The sequence below is a fragment of the Delphinapterus leucas genome, chromosome 8 (assembly GCF_059928025.1).
Source record: "Delphinapterus leucas isolate spDelLeu-1000000601 "Yukka" chromosome 8, BTC_Dleu_Yukka2, whole genome shotgun sequence".
NCBI classification, from domain to species: domain Eukaryota; kingdom Metazoa; phylum Chordata; class Mammalia; order Artiodactyla; family Monodontidae; genus Delphinapterus; species Delphinapterus leucas.
Window position 1 is genome coordinate 107,865,887 of NC_143136.1, and position 14,540 is coordinate 107,880,426.

The following is a 14,540-nucleotide window of genomic DNA, read 5'->3' on the forward strand; positions in this document are numbered from 1 at the left end:
TTTTGGTTTTGGCTTGTGGTGAGGACCATATCACTGGAAGTGTGGGAGCAGAGACTACCTGTGTGTCATAAAGGGGTTCAGCTTTGGAACCATGGTTGGACCAAGTGACCTTCACAGCCTTTTTTAAAAATATTTTTTATATTAGTAAAAATATATATATAACATAAAACGTGCCATTTTATCTATTTTTAAGTGTACAATTCACTGGCATTAACTACATTCATAATGTTATGTAACCATCACCAAATATTTCCAAAAATTTTCACATCCCAAACAGAATCTCTGTACCCATTGAACAATAACTCCGCATTTTCCCTTACCCACAGCCCCTGGTAACTTCTAATCTACTTTCTTTCTCAGTGAATATGCCTATTCTAGACATTCCATACAATATTTGCCCTTTTGTAACTGGCTTATTTCACTCAGCATATTTTCAAGGTTCATCCATGTTGTAGAATGTGTCATTACTTCATTTTTTTTATCGCTAAATAATATTCAATTGTATGTATATACCACATTTTGTTTATCCATTCTTCTGTTGATGAACACTTGAATAGTTGCCTCCTTTTGGCTACTGGGAATAATGCTGCTAGGAAGAGCAAAATTGCAATACAAAATCAACACTCAAAGGTTAATTTTTTTCTATACACTAGTAATGAACAACCTGAAAAGAAAATGAAGAAAACAATTCTAAGAGCATCAAAAAGAATAAAATGCTTAGGAATATAGTTAACCAAGGAAGTGGAAGCCTTGTGCACTGAAAATATAAAACATTGTTAAAACAATTAAAGAAGATATAAATAAATAAAAAGCTATCTCATGTTCATGGATTGGAAAACTTAATATTGTTTAGATGGTAATACTACCCCAAATGATCTATCTACAGATTCAATGTAATCCCTACCATAATCCCAATAGTGTTTTTTTTTTTCAGAAGTGGATAAACCTGTCCTAAAATACATATGCAATTGCAAGGAATTCATGAAGAGTTAAAACGATTTTGAATGAGAACAAAGGTGGGGGACTTTCACTTCTTGATTTCAAAATTTACTACAAAGCTTCATTAATCCAAACAGTGTGGCATTGGCATAAGGATAGACATATAGACCAATAGAATAGAATTGAGAACCAGAAATAAACCCTCACATCTATAGCCAACTGATTTTTGACAAGGGTGCCAAGAGTGTTCAGTGGAGAAAGAACAGTCTCTTCAACAAATGGTAACAGGAAAACTGGACATCAACATACCAAAAAAATGAAGTTGGACCCTTATCTTATACCATATACAAAAATTAATTCAAAATGGATCAAAGATCTAAATGTAAGGGCTAAAGGTATAAAACTTTTAGAAGAAAACATACAAGCAAATCTACGTGACCTTAGATTTAGCGATGGTTTCTTAAATATGACACCAAAAGCATAGGCAATAACAACAAAAATAGATAAAGTGGACTTGGTTCAAACTAAAAACTTCTGTACATCAAAGGAGCACTATCAAGAGAGTGAAAAGACAACTCACAGAATAGGAGAACATTTTTGAAAATCATATATCTGATAAGGGCTTAATATCTAAGATTTATGAAGAACTCCTACAATTCAGTAACAAGAGGACAAATAGCCCAATTCAAAAATGGGCAAAGGACTTGAGGAGACATTTCTCCAAAGAAGATATAAATACAAGTGGCCGATAAGTGCATGAAAATATACTCAGCATCATTGGTCATTAGAAAAATGCAAATCAAAACCACAGTGGGATACCATGTCACACCAACTAGAATGACTGTAATCAAAATAATAGAAACCAACAAGTGTTGGTGAGGCTATAGAGAAATTAAAATCTTTATACAGTTGCTAGTGGGAATGTAAAATTGTGCAGCCACTGTGAAAAAGTTTGGCCATCCCTCAAAAAGTTAAACATAGGATTACCTTATGACCCAACAAATGTAATCCTTGGTATGGATCCCCAAACAATTGAAAGCAGGGGCTCAAATGGATTTTTTGTTTTATAATACATTTAAAATTTTGGAATAATTTTAGATTTACAGAAAATTTGCAAAGATAGTTTAATTTCCATATATCCCTCATCCAGGTTTCCTTAATATTAACAACCTACATTACCATTTGTCATCAGTTTTGTCAAAACCCAGAAACCAACACTGATACATACCATTAACTAAACTCTAAACTTTATTTATTTTTCAATATTATTTATTTATTTATTTGTTTATTTTTGGCTGCATTGGGTCTTTGTTGCTGCAAGCGGGCTTCCTCTAGTTGCGGCACACGGGCTTCTCATTATGGTGGCTTCTCTTGTTGTGCAGCATGGGCTCTAGGCGCACAGGCTTCAGTAGTTGTGGCATGCGGGCTCAGTAGCTGTGGCTTGTGGGCTCTAGAGCGCAAGCTCAATAGTTGTGGTGCAGGGCCTTAGTTCCTCTGCGGCAGGTGGGATCTTCCTGGACCAGGGCTCGAACCCGTGTCCCCTGCATTAACAAGCGGATTCTTAGTCACTAAGCCACCAGGGAAGTCCCTAAACTTTATTTAAATTTCAACAGTTTTTCTACTGATGTCCTTTCTTTGTCCTAGGACCCCAACCAGGATACCACATTGCATTTTACTGTCTCCTTAGTCTCCACTGGTCTATGACAGTTTCTCAAACTTCCCTTGTTTTTCATGATCTTGACAGTTTTGAGGCATCCTGGAAAAATAGTGTGTAGATTACAGCAGTCCCCAACCTTTTCGGCGCCAGGGACCAGTTTCATGGAAGACAATTTGTCCACGGTGGTTGGGGGTTATGGTTCAGGCAGTAATGTGAGCAATGGGGAGCGATGGGGAGGGGCAGATGGAGCTTCGCTTTGCTTGCCCACTGCTCACCTCCTGCTGTCCTGCCCAGTTCCTGACAGGCTGCGGACAACTACCAGTCTGTGGCTGGGGGAATAGGGACCCCTTGTGTAGAATGTCCCTCGATTTGGTTTGCCTGATATTTTTCTCATGATTAGACCGGGGTTATGGGTTTGGGGGAAGAATACCACAGAGGTGAAATACCCTCTCATTACATCATATGAATATGACATACCACAGGAGATGTTAAACTTGATCACTTGGTATATTAGTCTGCTAGGGATGCTGTAACAAATACCACAGACTGGGCAGCTTAAACAACAGGGATTTATTTTCTCACAGTTCTGGCAGTGGGGAGTTCAAGAACAACGTGGCAGCAGGGTTGCATTCTTCTGAGGATTCTTTCCCTGGCTTGTAGATAGCTGCCTTTTCCCTCTGTCTCTGCCTTGTCCCTCTTTATGACTATGTCCTAATCTCTTAAGGGTATCAGTCAGATTGGAATAGGGCTCTACCCTAATGACCTTGTTTAACCTTAATTATTCCTTCCTTAAAGGTCTTATCTCCAAATACAGTTCCACAACGGGCCACCTCAAGACCCTGGACTTCCTTTTGTCTCTAATAGTCTGGGTTGATTTAACAGAAGATACAAATTGAAAGAAGATTTAGGAGACGTTACTAGGAGTTGTAATCTCTAGTTTTAGGGACTATGCAGAAAAAAAAGTTGTTTTTTTCAAAACTAGTTTAAAGTAGCAGTGAGTGAGTTTTCCTGGATTATTGGACACATTTTCCAGGCCTCTGGATGGTAAATACATACCAGCACTGAGAGCAAATCCTGCCCTGCCCACACAGTTTGCTTCCAGCTGACCTGCAGTTCCCTCAGCCAGCAAGTGGTGGGTGACAATTCCTCTCCACCTTGCCGGCTTCAGGTATTAGAACAAATGCGATCAATACCATTGCTCCCTGCCCAAAAGGGGCTGCAGTTTCACTGGACATACAAGCTAATGGTCCTGAAACAATTATGGTTGAGATGGTATAATTACTGGAAGCTTAGTCATTACTCAAGTTTCTGGGTGTGAATCCTGGCTCTGTCACTTTCTAGCTTGTGACCTTGGACAAATTGCTTAACCTCTCTGTGTTTGGGGATATTAGTAGTATTTATCTCATAGAGTTGTTATGAGGATTAAATGTGTTTATGTATAAATAATGATTCCTGGGACATAATATATATATATATATATACAATACATATATATTAGTTATTATCATTATTATTATCAGACACTGTGAAGATACAAAAAAACTAACATATAATTCTTGCCTAGAGAAACTTACAATCCATCAGAAGTCCTACTCTAAAAAGAAAATACATGGTAACAGGTAAATCATGTGATCTGAGTAACGACTGCCTTAGAAATTGAAAGGTGGGCGAGGCTAGAGTGAACTGTAGCAGTCAGGGCCAACTTCCTGGGAGAGGAGTATTTGTGATGGTATTTGAAAGACAAAGGCCGATTTGGATGGGAGAGGGATCATGTTTTAATTATGGAAGGTTAACTATTACAACAACAACAAATTTTAGTGGCTTGAAACAAAAAAATTATTTCTTGCTCTTGTAAATGGGCAGTGGGGGGTCAGTGGGCGTACTCTGCACCCTGGAGTCATTCAGGAACCCAGGCTCTTTCCACATTGTGGCTCCACCATCCCCTAGCGCCTCAGAATCCACTCCTGGGTGCTCTGCATGCCACCAGCAGAGGGGAGAAGAGAGACAGTGCAGAATGGCACAGGAGGTTTTGACGGGCCGGGCCTGGAAGTGAAGCATATCACTTACCCTCATTCTGTGGCCGATCCTAATCATGAGTGAGGCTGAAAAGAGTATCCCAGCTGTGGGAACAGGAGGACACACAGAGCATTTGGTGCACACAGAACATTTCAGCCAGGGGTAAGATTCCAGCATCCTAATGCTTCTTTTTTCCGAAATAAAGCTCTTAGCAATGGGCCTCTCACCCTCAACCTCTTCCAAGAGCTGGACAAAGTATTATTATTATCATCAAAATCAGCATCATTTAGCTGGTTATTGAGCTGCCACATAATCAGGTTTTGCTTTCCCCTTCCACTACTTCAACCTCCCCAGGGAAATCATATTAGTCACCAGGATGCCATTATTCTGGTCATGGGGCAGCGGTCCCCCTGTTTACAACCAGTGGCCTGGCTTTAAGTGCCAGAGGCCAAGACTGAGATTTATTCACTGGACTGCCCACAGCTCTCCAGAGAGGAGAAAGGGACTCTTATTTTGTGCCTGTATGGTCAGGCCACTCAAGATAGCTGTTCTCTTGCTCTCTGTACATCCTCTGCCCAACCAGTGCCTGCTTCACCTATATTCTACTCACCTGACTGACCTTCCTACATACTTGCCTCAGGCCTCAGCTAATGATTGTTCTTATCAAAAAGACAGTGAGGGGCGTGTCCCTCTGCTGGTTTCCCTGGTAACTAATGAGCCAACCTGAGGTCAATTTCCCCTTATAAACTGGCCACCATGTCCTGCCTGCCGTTCACAGCACACAGTGGGGTGTCACTCCAGGACCTTGCTTCAGGCTCCCCCCCATCCATTAAACCATGGATGTCTCTGTCGCTGACTCTGGACTCTTCCTTTGGTCTTAAAGCTGGGCAAGGGCAGGCCTTAGAGGCCTGCGGGGTGCAGCCCAACAGTGCCCCTCCTGCGGCCTAACCCTTGGACAAACCTCTGGGTGGGTCCCTCAGATGGGGTATGATAAAGCACAATCAGAAATGAGTCATTCCTCCTGGACAGAGATTGTAGACACCCCCCCCTGGCCCATCAGGACTTTGGATCTAAACTTCACCCAGTCTGGAAGTGTCTATCTCACAGCTGCTGATCCAGGGAGGATGCAGTAGCTGGGCTTCCCTGATGATACAGGCATTTCCTTGGTTTGTCAGAACCAAGATCCTCTAGGGAACACAGTCCAGTAGCCCCTTCCCTGTACCTGCTCCCTCCCCCATCTTCTGAGCCATATTTTCTTGCCATTCCAGGAGGCCAATTTTGGTGTCACCTCTTCCAGGAAGACATTCCATTCTGGCTCTTGGGGGCCTCCACTTTTTCCCAGCCGTAATTGCACTTGGACCTATGAGCTACATATTGGTTCCCAGTGGGGGCTGGTTTTTCCCCCTATTTGGAAATATTTGGAGACAATTTGATTGCACCGCCAGGGGAGTGCATATAGTTGGTAGAGGCCAGAGGTGCTGCTAAAAATCCTAAAAATCCCACAGTGCACAAGACAGCTCCTCCCAATGCCCCTATAAACAATAATCTACTCTGAAGTGTCAATAGTACCAAGATTGAGAAATTCTGAACTACCCAGATAGAATGTTTTCTGTGACCTACAGTCCTGTACTGTGCATAACTGTTTCTGGGGAAACATTTAAGCCCTGCTTTTCCCCAGATATTTCTCTGCCGTTGCACTTTGGAGATCACAGAAATGAAAGGCGAAAGGGCCGTCAGATCCTGAGCTAGGATGAGCAAGTTGGAGAAGCACCTTCCCTGAAAAATCTCTAAAAATGGAAGTCTTATCTGTCTTTGAGGGAGGGGAGGGAGTCCAGGTTTGTTTGAGGGTTGGTGTGGTGTAATGTAGTGCAGTGAGCACTGGCCCTGGAGTCAGGTTGACCTCGATTCAAATCTTGCCCCTGCCACTTTTAGCCATGTGACCTAAGCAAGTTTCTTAACTTCTTTGGTTTTAATTTTCTTACTGTGAAATGAGGATAAACACCCCATATTTGTAGGGTTTTTGATGAGGGTTGAATGGGTTCACATGCAATGAAGCCAGTACACCAAAAGCACTCATTAAGTGCTCATTCTCTTTGAGACCGAGAATTATAAAATTCTCTAAACAGTAACTCTGTCACAGAGGTCTATGCTTACTGCTGTGCTATTTTAAAGTGTTAATGGATAACTTGGCTGCTGTAGACCAGATGGGAAGTTCGGGGTTACCAGGAAACAAACCACTTCAGGTCGCTCTATGATATGTTGGCAGAGCTGAAATGAAATACTCACTGTGCTCTGTTTTAGTTGCTATGGTGATACTACAATGGGTTTGATCATTGGACAGAAATGGAATGAAACAGATTGTCCCATGGAGGCATTTTGGCTCAAGTCAGAAACACATTCTTTTTTTTTTCCCGTGGACTTAATTTTATAATGTGTATAATACAAATATTAACTTCTATCATCTTCTCATACGTTTACTTGTGGCAGGCAAATATTATTTAAAACACACACACACACACACACACACACATATACACACAGCTCCCTGCATCTTGAGGAGAATCCAGGTAACTGGAGTATCCAAATTGTCCTTTGTTTGCTGACAAGTGAGGGGTGTATGGACACGAGACCGAAGAGCATGGAGGTGGAGAGTTGAAAGGCTCTAGCAAAAACGAGGTTGGTTTGGTTGCTTGGAAGAGGCGATTGTCAGCTGGTGGCCTGGATGAGGGCCTGGGGGAGAACTGTGCTGAACAATGTGAATCCCACCTTCCCAATCCCAACCAAACTTCTGTCTCTCTTAGGAGACCATTAGTAAACTTTCCATGTCTTGTTAAGGGGGTGGATTTTTCAGGGAGGTAGAAGGGGAGAGTGCAGAAGCGGTATGAGAACACAGGCTGATTGCTGCATCCAATTATTTCTGGGTTACATAGCTTCTCTTTCTGGGATATAAGTGCTAGGTCCCCAAATTACTAATAAAATGACAGTAAAGTCATTTAAAATTTTGGAAGACACTATAAACATCAACTTGTAATTTGTTTACTCTAGATTCTTTTCTATGTATAGGAATTAGAAAAGAAGCATAAAACTATACAACAATTAAAATCTGGTTTAATGAATGTCAATTTAGTCCAATTCTCATGGCCTCCTTCCAGATCCTGTTTTTATATCTGTCAGATACACAGAATTATTACTGGATAATTACTGGATAGGCTTTCCTGTATCATTCTAAGCAGAGTTCAATTATTATTGAACATTTCTTTTTTTTAAATTTATCTATCTATCTATTTATTTATTTATTTTTGGATGCATTGGGGTCTTCGTTGCTGCACGTGGGCTTTCTCTAGTTGCAGCGAGTGGGGGCTACTCTTCCTTGCGGTGCACGGGCTTCTCACTGCGGTGGTTTCTCTTGTTGCGGAGCATGGGCTCTAGGCGTGCAAGCTTCAGTAGTTGTGGCTCACGGGCTCTAGAGCTCAGGCTCAGTAATTGTGGTGCACGGACTTAGTTGTTCCTTGGCATGTGGGATCTTCCCAGACCAGGGACCAAACCCGTGTCCCCTGTATTGGCAGGCGGATTCTTAACCACTGCGCCACAAGGGAAGTCCCTATTTCTTTTTCTATGATAAAATTCTTTTGAAAATAGCAATTTCAGAAATGAAAAATTTCTAAGATTGTGAAGTACCGTATCTAGTAAAGTCATAAATTTTCAATATTGAATAATAGAAAAGTCCATTCCTCTTGCCCACAAAAATCCAGATACATAATAATCTAGTAGACTGGCTTCCTTTAAACAGGTTTGAAGACTTTTGAAATCCAAAAACTTTTCCAGTTTCTGTTGAACTCCATCTACACCCTCTGCTAGCATTTCAGGGATCTGGGCAACTGAAACAAAATCTGGAGACAGAATCTTTTCATGCTCCTGGAATTCAGTGTCTTTCTCCAACTCGGACACGGTTCCCCCGGAGTCATCCCCGAGGGGGTCGTTCCCCTCACCGTCCAGTGGTCCCCCCAGACGTCACCCTGATCCAGCCGCCACGCAGTGGCCCCTCGTCGCCAGGGCCCAGAAACACATTCTTAAAGGTTAGCGGACTATTTGCACCTTGAGGAGAATTGTGGAAGTAGCACTAGGCCATGGGAGAGCCCAGTCTGGCCACACATGTGACAGGGAAGAACGTGCCCTGACTTCCCAGCCTCTCTTCTTGATTTCCAGGGCTTGGGGTACCTCAGCAACAGAAAACCCAAGACTCTCAGAGAACTGCCCCTCAGGTGTTCCCTCTGAGCTCTGCCAACTGACACAGCAGTCAGGCCAGGTCCTTGAAGTCATATGGACACTGTTTGCTGGGAGGGAGGACTTGACGTGCCACTTGAGAAAGGTTAGCAACAAAACATGCAAGCCCCTTGTTTCAGTAAGTTCCCTTCTGGAATCTCCCTGTAATGACATAATGCAAACAAAGCTGTGAGCACAGATTTGTCCACTGCAGTGCTGTGCATGATAGTGATGGACTGGCTGCCTCCTGAGGTCCATTCAGGGATGACTGTTACACAAATAATGGAGCACTTGTAGATTGGACCACCATGCTGTCTTTTTTTTTTTTTTTTTGCGGTACGCGGGCCTCTCACCGTTGTGGCCTCTCCCGTTGCGGAGCACAGGCTCCGGACGCGCAGGCTCAGCGGCCATGGCTCACGGACCCAGCTGCTCCGCGGCACGTGGGATCTTCCCGGACTGGGGCACGAACCCGTGTCCCCTGCATCGGCAGGCGGACTCTCAACCACTGCGCCACCAGGGAAGCCCTTTTTTTTAAAAATTAATTTTTACTGGAGTATAGTTGATTTACAATGTTGTGTTAGTTTCTGCTGTACAGCAAAGTGAATCATTTATACATATACATATATCCACTCTTTTCTAGGTTCTTTTCCCCTGTATGCCAATACAGAGTATTGAGTAGAGTTCCCTGTGCTATACAGTAGGTCTGTATTAGTTATCTATTTTATACATAATAGAATGCATGTGTCAATCCCAACCTCCCAATTTATCCCTCCCCCGCCTTTACCCCTTTGTAACAGAAAGTTTGTTTTCTACATCTGTGACTCTGTTTCTGTTTTGTAAATAAGTCCATTTGTACCATTTTTTTTAGATTCCACATATAAGCGATATCATATGATATGTGTCTTTCTCTCAGCACGCTGTCTTTAAAGACTGGTGGTTAAAGTTTGGTACAGTGTCAGAAAATGCTTATGATTTAATGTCAGATGTAAAAAAAAAAAAAAAAAAAAAAAGGAGGAGATGAGTTTGTAAGTATCCCAAATGTGTTTCTATCAAATTTTAAGACAGGCTCTGGAGAGAGATGTCTTATAAGTCATTTTGTTCTACAGAGATATTCTGTTTCACTACCTTTTTTTGCAAGAGGACAGTGGAATGAGAGCTATAGAGGACCTAACCTGGTCCCGGGAGTCCCAAAGTAGGGGGCTTGCCATTTCCAGGAGCTGCTAGGATCAGCAGTGCCAATCCTGTGGGAGTGAAATGGTATCTTTCTAAACCAGAAAAGCCACCATCCATGTGAAGCGCCCCCAGAAGCAAGCATTGGCCCAGGAACTGGATGAGGTTTTAGGGGCCAGGAGGCTAGTTGGAGCCGGGCAGATCTTGAACACAGTGCTTGCGGGGAGTGGGTGGGAAGCTGGCTGAAAACCTCGGAGCGCACGCTTGCTCCAAATGGCCCTTCCTTAAGTCACCTCCCAATTGGCTTCCCTGCCTTTGTCCTGGGCTGGTTGGTTGTAAGCAACAGAAACTCCTTCAAGCTGTCTCAACAATGGAGTGTGCAGCAGAAGGAAGCTTCCGTGGAGCGCGCTGCAGGAAACACAGAAAGCTCAGGCAGCAGTGGCCCCTGCCTCTCTCTGGGGCCACGTGGTCTGTGCCCCTGTGGCTCTTCTACTTTAGCCTTCTCTCTCCCACCAGCATTTGGCTCCTGTCCCCCAAAGAGGCCCAAGGTCAGGGCTGCTGCCCTGCTGTGGCCTCAACTCTGTCTAAAAGATGATAGCTGGTCCTCGCACCTCTGCCTGGGGCTCCCTCCCAAGTCCTGGAGAAGGGATAGAACCTGACCGGCTCTAGCTGGGCCAACAGTGAGGACTCCCGAGGCCTCTGCTGGCCCAGGGAAAGCATTGCAGCTGAGCAGGTATCTCCCGTGGACTCATTTTCCACCCACCTCCAAAGCCCTCACCCTCACTTCCAGGGACAGCCTGTCCCCTCCAGCCTGGCCTCTCCCAGGACACACTGCCTGATGCCCTTTCCTTTGGAAGGATCTGTGTTGCCTCATAGCAAAAATCCCTGCTGCGTTCAAGTCCCAGCCTAAGCCAGACCCCTCTGCTCCCAGGGACCCTCCTGGGAATCTAGTTGCCCCAATGGCCTTTAGCTCTGGTGTAAGGCTTCCTGGCATCTCCTGTATGTGACCCTGATTAGGACATGGGGTGTTTGGGAGCACAGCCCCCGCGTGGGCTGCCTTGGAGTCCCCTTGATGCCCGGAAAGATGCTCAGCTCCCTGGATGGATGGTCACCGTGGGATTTGGCTGGTGGCCAGCAACAGGTGTGTGGAATTGGGCTCCAGTGGCCCATGGAGACTCTCTGCTGAAGAGGCTGGGGTTAAAGATCGGACCGCCGGGAAGCTCTGCTAGCTGGGGCTGCAGGAGCCATGTGGGAGTGGGTGTGCCTGGAGCCCAAGGACAAAGTCCTGTAATAAATTACGTGGGCCCAGAGGACTCTGCCGTTTCCTCTTGGGGCCCTTCCGCCGTGCTCTCCGACGCGCCCAGAGCCCTGGCACTGCCTCCTTGCCCAGCTCTTTCAGAGTGCTGAGGGCAGAGGGGAAGGTGGTCAACAGGAGCCCCACCCTGACAAGGTAAGAGAGCCCTTGGGGCCCTCTCTGTGCGCCAGGTGCCCCGGGCCTGCGTTCTGCCAGCTGGGGGCATGGGAGGGGAAGTGCCTCCCGGGAGGAGGGTCTCTGGGCAGGAGGTGGGTTGGGAGACACAGACCTGGGGAAGCCCTGTAGAGAACAAGGTGGAAAAAACCTCGTCCACATGACCAGGAGAGAGCTGGAGAGCCCCTGCGGCAGGCTGGAAACCAGAGCCCCAGCGCAGAGATCCATCCTGGCAGCTGCAGGGCCCCTGGGGGGCTGAGCAGGAGGATGGACAGGAGGCGGCCCAGGCTTCTGCTCTAGGAAGGCAGACTCAGGAGCGGAGGGGAGAGACAGGAGCCAGGGCTGCCTTTTTCCAGCAGGAGGGCCTCGGTGGAGGGGGGGGGGGCTCATGGGGCGTGAAGGACAGCCTAGGCGCCAAGGACCGGGCACCTGGCAACGTCAGCCGTGCCATAAGTGCCATGTCACTGCATGCTGGTGTTTTACCGACAAGGAGACTGAGGACCATGGGAGTCAAAGTGCCCATGCGAAGAAGCAGAGGGAGACTTGACTCCAAGGCCCGGGCTCCTCTGAGCCACCACCTACCTTCTTGGACAATTGTGGACACGTGTGTTAGTCACCTCTGAACGGCCTGGGTCCCCGGGTAAGGCAGGACCCTGCCTGCTAGGCCTCAAGGTCTTCCCTGGGAGGGGCGCTGGGCTGTTGGGAATGGAGGGCTGAGAGGAGGACCACCACCCTGGGCCCTTCCCTCGAGCAGTCAGTGCGGTGGGCACCCATCCCCTCCTCCCAGAGGAGGAAATCTGACATGGACTCTCTCTGGGGAGGGGCTGGCAGCGGGCAGGGGGCAACCCCATCCTAAGCCTCCTGACCCTACAACCAGGCCTCCCCTTCAGCCTCCACTCTGTAACTCTGCACTTGAATTTTGTTCCAACCCATAAAACCCCTGAACTCCATACAGTATTTTATTTTGAAGAAAACCAAAGCTCTGCGTGCGGAGGACAACCCCCCCCCCCCAACCAAGGAATGTTTTTTTCAGAAGCACTCAGCTCAGGGACTTCCCTGGCAGTCCAGTGGTGAAGACTCCGCGCTTCCAGTGCAGGGGGCGCGTGTTCGATCCCTGGTCGGGGAACTAAAATCCCACAAGCTGTGCAGCACGGCCGAAAAAAAAAGTAAAGATGCAGAGGAAAGAAAGTACAAGTCCAGCTCGGGCACTGCTGGCTCCTGGCAGGAACCCAGCATAGGTGTAGGGAGGCAATGGGAAATGCTCTTTCCATGCTGAGAGCAGCGTTCTCTCCTGCACTGTCTAATACAGCAGCCACTGGCCACATGTGGCCATGGAGCCCAGGGAGTGTGGCCAGTGTACCTGAGGGACTGAATTTTTAATTTTAGCTAAGATTAATTTAAATTTCAATAGCCACATGTGGCTACTGGCTACCGTAATAGACAGTGCAGCCCTAGAGAGTGGAGCATGTCAGACTCAGGAAAGAGGTAAAGTGGAATCAACGAGAAGAGCCAGACAAGCGTGGGTTCAAATCCTGACTCAACCACCTACCAAGTATGGGACCTGAAGCCTCGGTTTCTTCATTGGTCAAATGCAACCACATCACTTACGTGGCAGCATTATTGTACAGATTAAATGAATGGACTACCATTGGAAAACTTTCAGCACAGCGGAGTATGAGCCCCTACTCTGTTTTGGGGGCTAGGGACGGAGCGCTGAGGGTACAGAAAGGGGCCATAGCACAGTGGGAGACCGGCATGCACATGTGGATGTATCTATCAACCTCTCTTTCATTCATCACCCGCCTTATTCAAAAGTAAACAGAAGAGAGTCACTTGAGACAGCTTACAGAGATACGTGCAATACAACAGAATCAGAAGCATGAATAAAATAAATGAGAAACCAAGATGAAGGAACATTAAGGTAAATACAATGCACCTGGAGAAAGGTTTGCAAACGAAGCTCCAGTCTATTTGCTAGACAGAGCTACCAAATGTATTCTGAGCTTCCTGGCGGATAATGCAGAAATAAAATAGCGACTAGATTAATAATGTCCTTGAGTTAAGAACAAGCCCGTTTCTGAGAAGAAGCCCATCTTTCCTGATGGGATACCATGAAGGGGGTACCAAGAGAGGAAATGCTATTGACATAAATGGTAAATTCAGGAGGGCTTCTCAAGGGCCGTCCCTGCCAAGCTCTCTCCAGGCAGGCTGACAGCACCCCACCAAAGCAAAGCTTGAGGAAAAACAATGTTCTCTGGACAGGTGTAAACCATGGGTTTCAGTGCAGGGTGGTGAACATCCTTCCCAAGGGCTGGCTAGGGTCTTCTGGGACGTGAGAGAGACAGATATTAGCTAGGGTGGCTGAGGACAGCGTCAAGGAGGCTGCAAGGGGACTCTTAAGCCAGGTCTGGAAGAGTGGCCTGGAGACGAGTTTGGAGAGGCAGGGACTTCACCTATACCTGCAGGGAGCCAGAAAGCACTTGAACCCAGGTGTGAGAGGGGACTGGATAAACCTAGTTTAATTCACTCACTATATGACTTTGTGGAGGACCAGCAGGCTTGCTGAGTTCCCCACAAGTGTACTGCGTCTCAAGAGTGGGAGTAAAGCCCTGCTAGGAGGAGAGAGTCCCCTGTGAGGGTCCCTTCACCGGGGCCACCCTGCCATCTCTGACTTCCCCTGCAGGGGCCAGGAGCCTGGCTCCGGGGGAACGGGGTCTCTCATTGTCTCACACTGCAAGGTTTTTGGCAGTGAGGGTGGCCAGGGCCTGTGCCCTCTAAGGGAAGATGGGACCCAGGACTATACCTTCACATCCTCACCCTGGGTGACCTGGGCAGAAGGGAAGGAGCCCTAGGAAGGACCCAGGAGCATCACATCTCTGGGCCGGGGGCACCTCTCTACACCTTCTGGGCGGCCAGTCACGTGTATTCCTGGGAGTGCCACCCCTGGACATCATCCCGAATGCCGGGCAGTCCTGGGTGGGGTGGGACTTGCTTTCAACAGAGGGTGTGTCCTTCTTCAGGCCCTCT